Source organism: Pongo abelii, chromosome 17, assembly GCF_028885655.2.
Source record: "Pongo abelii isolate AG06213 chromosome 17, NHGRI_mPonAbe1-v2.0_pri, whole genome shotgun sequence".
In the NCBI taxonomy this organism is placed as follows: domain Eukaryota; kingdom Metazoa; phylum Chordata; class Mammalia; order Primates; family Hominidae; genus Pongo; species Pongo abelii.
This window is the reverse complement of record NC_072002.2, coordinates 93,198,719-93,206,259: the sequence shown is the minus strand read 5'-3', so window position 1 is coordinate 93,206,259 and position 7,541 is coordinate 93,198,719.

The following is a 7,541-nucleotide window of genomic DNA, read 5'->3' as shown; positions in this document are numbered from 1 at the left end:
AAGCTTAACTAAGCTGCTCTCTTAAGCATGCATAATATGCCTAAGTATTGCTAATTCAGCAGTGAAAAATAAATTACACTTTTAAGCCAAACAATTAACACTCAACTTTAAATGCTGCTTGCTAGAGCAAGGAGATAGAAAGAGACTGTTCTGATATTCACATTTCCTGTTGAATTCATCAACTGGAATTATATTAATATTTTCCGATAATCTCTGAAACCACTTTATTAGTTAACTCTTCCATGATTGACATAAGTTAAAGAATGGTTTATGGGCTTCATGACTCAGAGCCATTCCTTAAGCACCTACGAGTACCTCGGCATCAAGCAAAACGTGTTACCACGGAACGGTAGTCACTAAAGGTCCACAGGTGATTCCACTGTGAGGAGGGTTGAGAAGTCCCTGCCTGACCCTTGTCTGATTGAGACCATGCTTTTTAATACACAGCTCACAAAACCTTCGGTGATACAGTCTCTGCCTACCTCCCCATTTCCTCTCTGTCTTACACGTCTCTGCAGCTCTCTAGCCAGAGTGACCCTCTTGCCCTCCTCCCCACATCCTGATGTGTGGCTGCTTCTTGTGCCTCTGTCCTGACTCACAAGGTCCTAGACTCATTCCAGCATTTTGTCTCGGAGGCTGTCTCCTTTCCTGGTGTGCCCCACTCCCTAGAGCAGTGCTCCACAGACAGGAGGCTCTTCCTGTTTGCTGAAAATGAATGCACGGATTCATGAATATGTGCGTCAGTTTTAACTAAGATCTGAAGCTGCTCACATTTATTTGTCATTACCATGACTCTAAGCTTATAAGTAATAACATAAGTCAACACCCAGGTGGAAGTATCAAGGAATGAAAATCATACACTGGTTGATTTTTGCTGTAAATAAATAATTAGTCCTGTTTTCAGACTTGTCCTACAGGGTGTAGAGTTGGGTCCAGGCAGGCATGTAGACAGCTCCCTGTGTAGCAACCCCAAATTCTCACTCCGTGTGGGGAATCTGCACAAAGGACCAGCTAGAGGAGCTGTTGGTGCCCTTGGCTGCGAGGGTTCCTCCTGCACAGCTTTGTGGGAGGCCTGGGCATTGGCCGGGCCACCCCCACTCCTGCCCTCCTCTCCCTCACTGCCAATTACCCCAAGCTGCATCTGCCTTCCCAACCCCCCCAGGCCCCCGCATGAGACACAAATTTAAAATGAGTTTTGGAAGTGATATGAAAACACATCTGGAAAGCCAAACTTCCCGGGCACATATGCAGTGTGATTGCACGTGCACGTCAGGCTGCTGTGTCATGATATTAGCATGAAAACACCATGGATTTCAGGTTCCAATTGTCCTGGTGTCAGGCACTCAAAGTCACTCACCGAGCACTGTGTGCCAGGAACTGTGCTGGCCCCGTGCCCATGTCCTTCAATCTACCACTGCTCAAACCTGCAAAGAGCCTGGGATGGCGTGTCCGAAAAGCTGGTAATATTTCATTTCAAATTTCAGGTTTCAAACTTCATCACCAAGAACCATTATATCCAATTTGATTTAAATTACGTAGAGTTAAATGGCAGGTCTATTTTCCCAGATAACATCTCAGAAATCTGTCATCTGGGATGACTGATGCAGTTACCTTTCTCTCCAGGAGTCGTGAGGGAGCTAAGAGCTGGATGAACAAGAGAGGGGGGCACATTCTCCCTGGAGAAACTTCCTTCCTTACCAGGAGACCGGCAAAGCTCTTCAGCTAGCATCCTTCCCTGGGGCATGATCCACGATCACTGTGAGATTAACAGCACTTAGCAAACACAGGCTAGAATTTCAGGCACTTTCTTCATCACCTCCACCATTGCTATGACTAACAGAAGCCCTGCCAGGTGGGGGTTCCATTGTCGTCATCATTTTACATATGAGGTGCCTGAGGCCACAGGAACTTGTGCTGATGCATCTGCTTCAGGCACAGACAGGGATTGCGGCCAGTGGTCCCCAGGTTCACCCCTCTCCTGTTCGTCCTATTCTGTATTGCTGGACGTGCACTAGAAAGGATCTGCTATTGGATTTTTGTATAACATTTTTCTTAGTGTTTATTTGGCTGCAATGTTATAATTTCTTTTCTTTTTTTTTTTTTTTTTTTTTTTTGGCAATTCTCAACAAGCATTTATTCATTCAGCCATTCAAACAGATTCTTATCTGGGGTCTAATCCATGCTGAGTTCTGCACATCGCTGAATGGTTACTGATCACCTTTTTTTGCAGTTCTTCTCCATGGCCCGCCTGGCTCCATTCCTTTCCCTGCTTGGAGCCCTGGAGGCTGACCCTGCCAGCTGTGCGCACCCCCCTCCCCTGGCCCCTTTGTCACTGTCTTCTGGTTGAGTCCGGTCTGTGGTGGGCTCTGGTAGGAGACCAAAGGGCAAAAGAAGACGGAGTTTCACCTCTTGGGACACAGCTGAGCCGCTCCACGACTGTGGTTCTTGCCAAGTGGCCCCTCTTCCCAGTCTGCAGGGGCATAATCTCCTCTCCTTGCTCCTTCAGCTGAGTGAGGGGGCCCCATTTGCTATTTCTGGGGTCCGCAGCATCCAGAATGGTTCCTTTATTAAATGATCTTCATTTGCACCGTCTGGGGTGAGTTCCATAACAAGTAACGCCAGGGGTTGAAGTGGGATGGATAGAGACGTAGATCATGTGCCATGAAAGGCGACTGTCAGCCGCATCTCAAATGCAGCACAGCCAGGCTTTGAGGGGTCAAGATGATCTTTACCTTTCACAGTGAGAAGGAGAAAGCACTTAGGAAGGTCCGAACCTATTTCCAGTTACAAGAATACAGAAGTGTGACCTAAATCTAGTTTTTGCTTTGAAATGCAATATGCATAGAAAGTCAGACACAGGTGTTAATGTAAAGTTTTACTAACATTACTTCAAGCATTGGTTTTGAATCATCATTTTTTTAAAGAAAAAAATTAGATACCAAAGATAAATGGAAGTCTAAATTATTGATTTGCTAAATATCTTTCTTGCTGAAGGCTTTAACTCCTGTTGATATTTTAGCCAGAGCATTAAATATGTTATGTCTGCTCCTTGTTATTTTCCTTTGCCTCTTTGTCCTAAAAGAACTGCACTAGACATCACCAGGACACACAGAAAAACAGAAATTTATGCAAATGTTAAATCCAGAAGTCTTCAAATGGGAATAAATCTGAGATTTCTCATAGCATGCTAGAAAACTGTAGGAACAGGCACACGTTTTACTGGATTCTTGAGCCAACTAAAGCCTCTTTACTGCCCTTTCCCTGGAAACAGGACTTAAATCATAAACCTCAGAGGCCAGTGCTGTAAAATGCTGCTTGTATTGCAGCAGAAATGAAATGTTCACAAAAGGTAGCTAATAATAATGATAACCAAGTGATTCTAAAAGTAAAGTATTTGTCTTAATAGTATTATTTTCCCCACTGGACATTAAATTGCATGTTTTCCATGCATATTTATTTAATCCTTAAAATAAATTTATTATGTTTTAAACCTGAAGAAAATGAACATTTGAGAGCATAAGTGACTATACCAAGGTATTAGGGCTTGTGAATGGATTTGAAGTCCAGCTGTGTCTGAATCAGGGGCCCTGTTCTTAACCCATCTTGTGAATGGATTTGAAGTCCAGCTGTGTCTGAATCAGGGGCCCTGTTCTTAACCCATCTTTACATTCACTCCTAACTCACCTTCGGTGAGGACTGTGCCACCGCAGCACTTAGAGAAGGACGTGGGTGGAATACCAAGTCCACGGGCTACTTATTAGCTACCTGTGTCTTGGTTCTTCTAAAAATCTTTCCCTGACTGTAAGATAGAATGACAATATCCACCACATTGAGGCTTAAGAAGATTAAGAAATATTCTTAAAATATGTGATAACACATGTATACACGAGGTACGATGCCTAGCATTCAGTAGCCATGCAATAAATGCCTATCCTCTTTCTGTCTTATTCTAAGTAAAAGAGAGTATAATAGCTACGCTTTCTCCCCTTACTTTAGGATTTCCTACCTTGTGTTTGTTCCAAATAACATCTCAGTGCTCCTTTTTACCAAGCCCTGGCATAACCCTTTCGAGGACTGAATTTACTCCACCTGATTTTCACTAATTTGGTCCCCAGTTAAACACACTGAGAGAGCAGAAATTCTAATGTGTTGTAACATTTATTCCTTTTCCTACTCTCAGATAAATAGATTAGTATTGTTAGTATTAGGTTTGCAAAGATATGCCCAATGGGCATGCCCAAGAAGGTTTGTGTTTTGTTTTTCTGTTCGTGTGTGTGAGAGAAGAAAAATGAGAGAGAGAGAGAGAGAGATGGAGAGAGAGGGATAGGAGAGAAAACCAGAGAGAGAGAGAGAGAGCGCGTGACAGGGACAGAGACAGAGAGAGAAAGAGAGAGAGAGACAGACAGACAGACAGAGAAAGACAGAGAGAGAGAGACAGATAACAGACAACTTATGTTAAAATAGAGGGTATAAACTAAAGTAGTAAGACTTCCAATAAGTAAACATCTCTTTTATTCTTTTTATGTAAAAGGCTACATTCCTTCATAATAAATATAGACAAAGATGTGTTATTTGCACATTTATTTGTGTGTTTTGTTGTTTCCCTAGAATAGAGTCAGTTAGTGACTTCCAAGCCTTTCCCTCACTCTTCCTCAGACACCTGCAGTGAAGTGCGTTTCAAGAAAGCAGGTGATTTGTGGCAAGGTCACTTAAAGAATAAAATTCCAAGTTTCCTAGTCTGCCTTACCAGGTCTTTAACAATCATAATGATTATAAAAATGCATGATAGGCTGCTATAGGAGGTACGTGCTGTTATTAATCTCCTTGCTAGGACCAGGATATTGAGCCTGGGAGGTCTGTCGTTCCACCGTCTCCCCCTACCATGCCTGCCTGGCTCCAAAGACCCCCCTGTCTGCAGCACACTCACCTGGATCCCTCTCACCTGCCAGTCTCATTCCCCAACCATCCCTTTCTGTCTTATGATTGAACACGTGTTGAGAATGTTGCACAGGACAGGTAGGTCTCCTCCTGTCCTGTGCTGTGCTGGCCCCATCAGTCCTCACAGCTCCTTCCAGCCTGCACTCCACGCCCCAATGCCATTGCTGCCCCGGCACACAGAGCCAGTTGCCCCCTTCTCTGCATGCGTTTCATGGCCTGGTGATGCCCCGTTTTCACTCTGTCTATGTAATACTGCCAGCTTGCCCTCCGTCAGTCAAAGACGTCTTCAGGTCGTGTCCATGGATTTTTAAATATTGTTGTTTTCTCAAAACTCAACACAATTCCTGACACATAAAATGCTTTTAATAAGAGTTTGCTACATGTTTACAGTTTCAAAAGCATTTCAACGTGTTATCACGGAAGTGCTGTCTTCTACCAATACACAGTTTCACAAAGTTTACAGGGGAAGGAAAGGTTCAATTCTCTCAGCCCTGTCTCCTTGAGGAGGCGGTTTTGCATATGTTCTTGAAAATCAAACACACACACAACACACACACAAACAGACACATTTTGTTTCATTAGCAGATTATAAAACATAGCTAACATTACATAGAAATATTTTTGAAAATAATAAAAAGGAAAAATTCTCCCGTTTTACAGTGTCTAATTGTTCATGAAATAAATTCCAAAATGCAAATCCAGAAACAAATTTGGATCTCCTTAGATTATATTAGACAAATAAATAAGCACATAATAATGTGTGTGTGTTTCCGCACACAATTATGTACGACATGAACAAAAAGAGTGGTGAAGCTGAAAATGTCTGTTTCAAAGCGAAACAACACTGGAGATTGCCAATCTTTAAAAACAATCGATTTTTATATTTTTTTAAAATCCTGCTTCTGGTAGGACTTAATCCCAGAAGTAGGATGTGTATGTAGGAAATCAAGGGTTCACATCCCTTTTCAAGATTGGTAAGTAGCAGCTCTGCTCACATTTTTGGATTCGATATGATTGGCCTTCCTCTTCCATGGGTTCCACATTTGTGGATTCCACCAACTGCAATAGAAAATATTCAGGAGAAAAAGGATGGTTGCACCTGTACCGAACATGTACAGACGTTTCCCTGCCATTATTTCCTAAGCAATATAGCACAACCACTATTTACATTGTATCAGGTGTGATAAGTAATCTAGGGACGACTTAAAGCACACAGGAAGGTGTGCATAGCTTGTATGCAAATACTATACCATTTTATATCAAGGACTTCCACATCCAAGATGTCCTGGAACTAGTCCCCCACTGATACTGAGAGATGACTATGTATACAATAAAGGAATGAAACTGGCAAGATAAAAGAAACACTTGACTAAACTCCTGTCTTAACTTCTCATTTCGAATATACACAAGTGTTTCTAAACCTAGGTTTGCATAAGCCTTATCTATTATTGATATGAATTCTTATTTTATTTCAAATTTTCTTTCTATGTTTTTGGAACCATTATTACCTCCAGGCATACCCTAATCATGTCACTGCAACAGGAAGGAAAATAGCGTTGCCAATGCTGCCGGGCTTCTGTAAGAGATGTAAGAGATCTGGCATTGTAAGTTCAGGGTTTTCGGTGCCCTGATGGTGGTTTTGAGACGTGCGCTGTGGTCTGCCTTGGGTGTCCTGGCAGGCATTGTAAGCATGCGGTGTGATGCACCAGCTCTGAGGTTTGCCTTTGGTGTCCTCGCAGGCATTGTAAGCATGTGGTGTGATGTACCAGCTCTGTGGTCTGCCTTGGGTGTCCTCTCAGGCATTGTAAGCATGTGGTGTGATGTACCAGCTCTGTGGTCTGCCTTGGGTGTCCTCTCAGGCATTGTAAGCATGTGGTGTGATGCACCAGCTCTGAGGTTTGCCTTGGGTGTCCTCGCTGGCATTGTAAGCATGTGGTGTGATGTACCAGCTCTGTGGTCTGCCTTGGGTGTCCTCTCAGGCATTGTAAGCATGTGGTGTGATGTACCAGCTCTGTGGTCTGCCTTGGGTGTCCTCTCAGGCATTGTAAGCATGTGGTGTGATGTACCAGCTCTGTGGTCTGCCTTGGGTGTCTCGCAGGCATTGTAAGCAGGCACAGTGTGATGTGCCAGCTCTCCAGGATGCCCCAAGGTCAGACACAGGCTCCTAGCTGGAAACAGGACTGAGCATGGTCCTTTCTACGCCAGGTTGCAGGTAAAATACCTACTCCCAACCTGGACACTGCTTAGAAAACTCCACCTTCTTGTACACTTTTCAAATGTGTAGACCATAGATTTGGTAAACAAATATGCTTATTCTGAATGTAGACAGAAGGCTAGTCATGAAACAGTATGTTATGGAGTTGTAAAAAAGAAAGTCCCCAGCAAAATAAAATTTAAAAAAAGCTTTCTATCTTGCTAGGCTGTCCCTTTCCTGGGTCTTTGGCTGGAGAGCAGCTGTTCTGAGGACTTGTCCTTTTTTCTGCACCAACCTAGATGGGACAGCCTTCTACACACTCAGCCATGTAGTGTGGCCCGTTGCCCCTACACACCTGCATGGCGAGTACTGAATACTGTAGACAATATAACATACTGGTGTTTGTGTA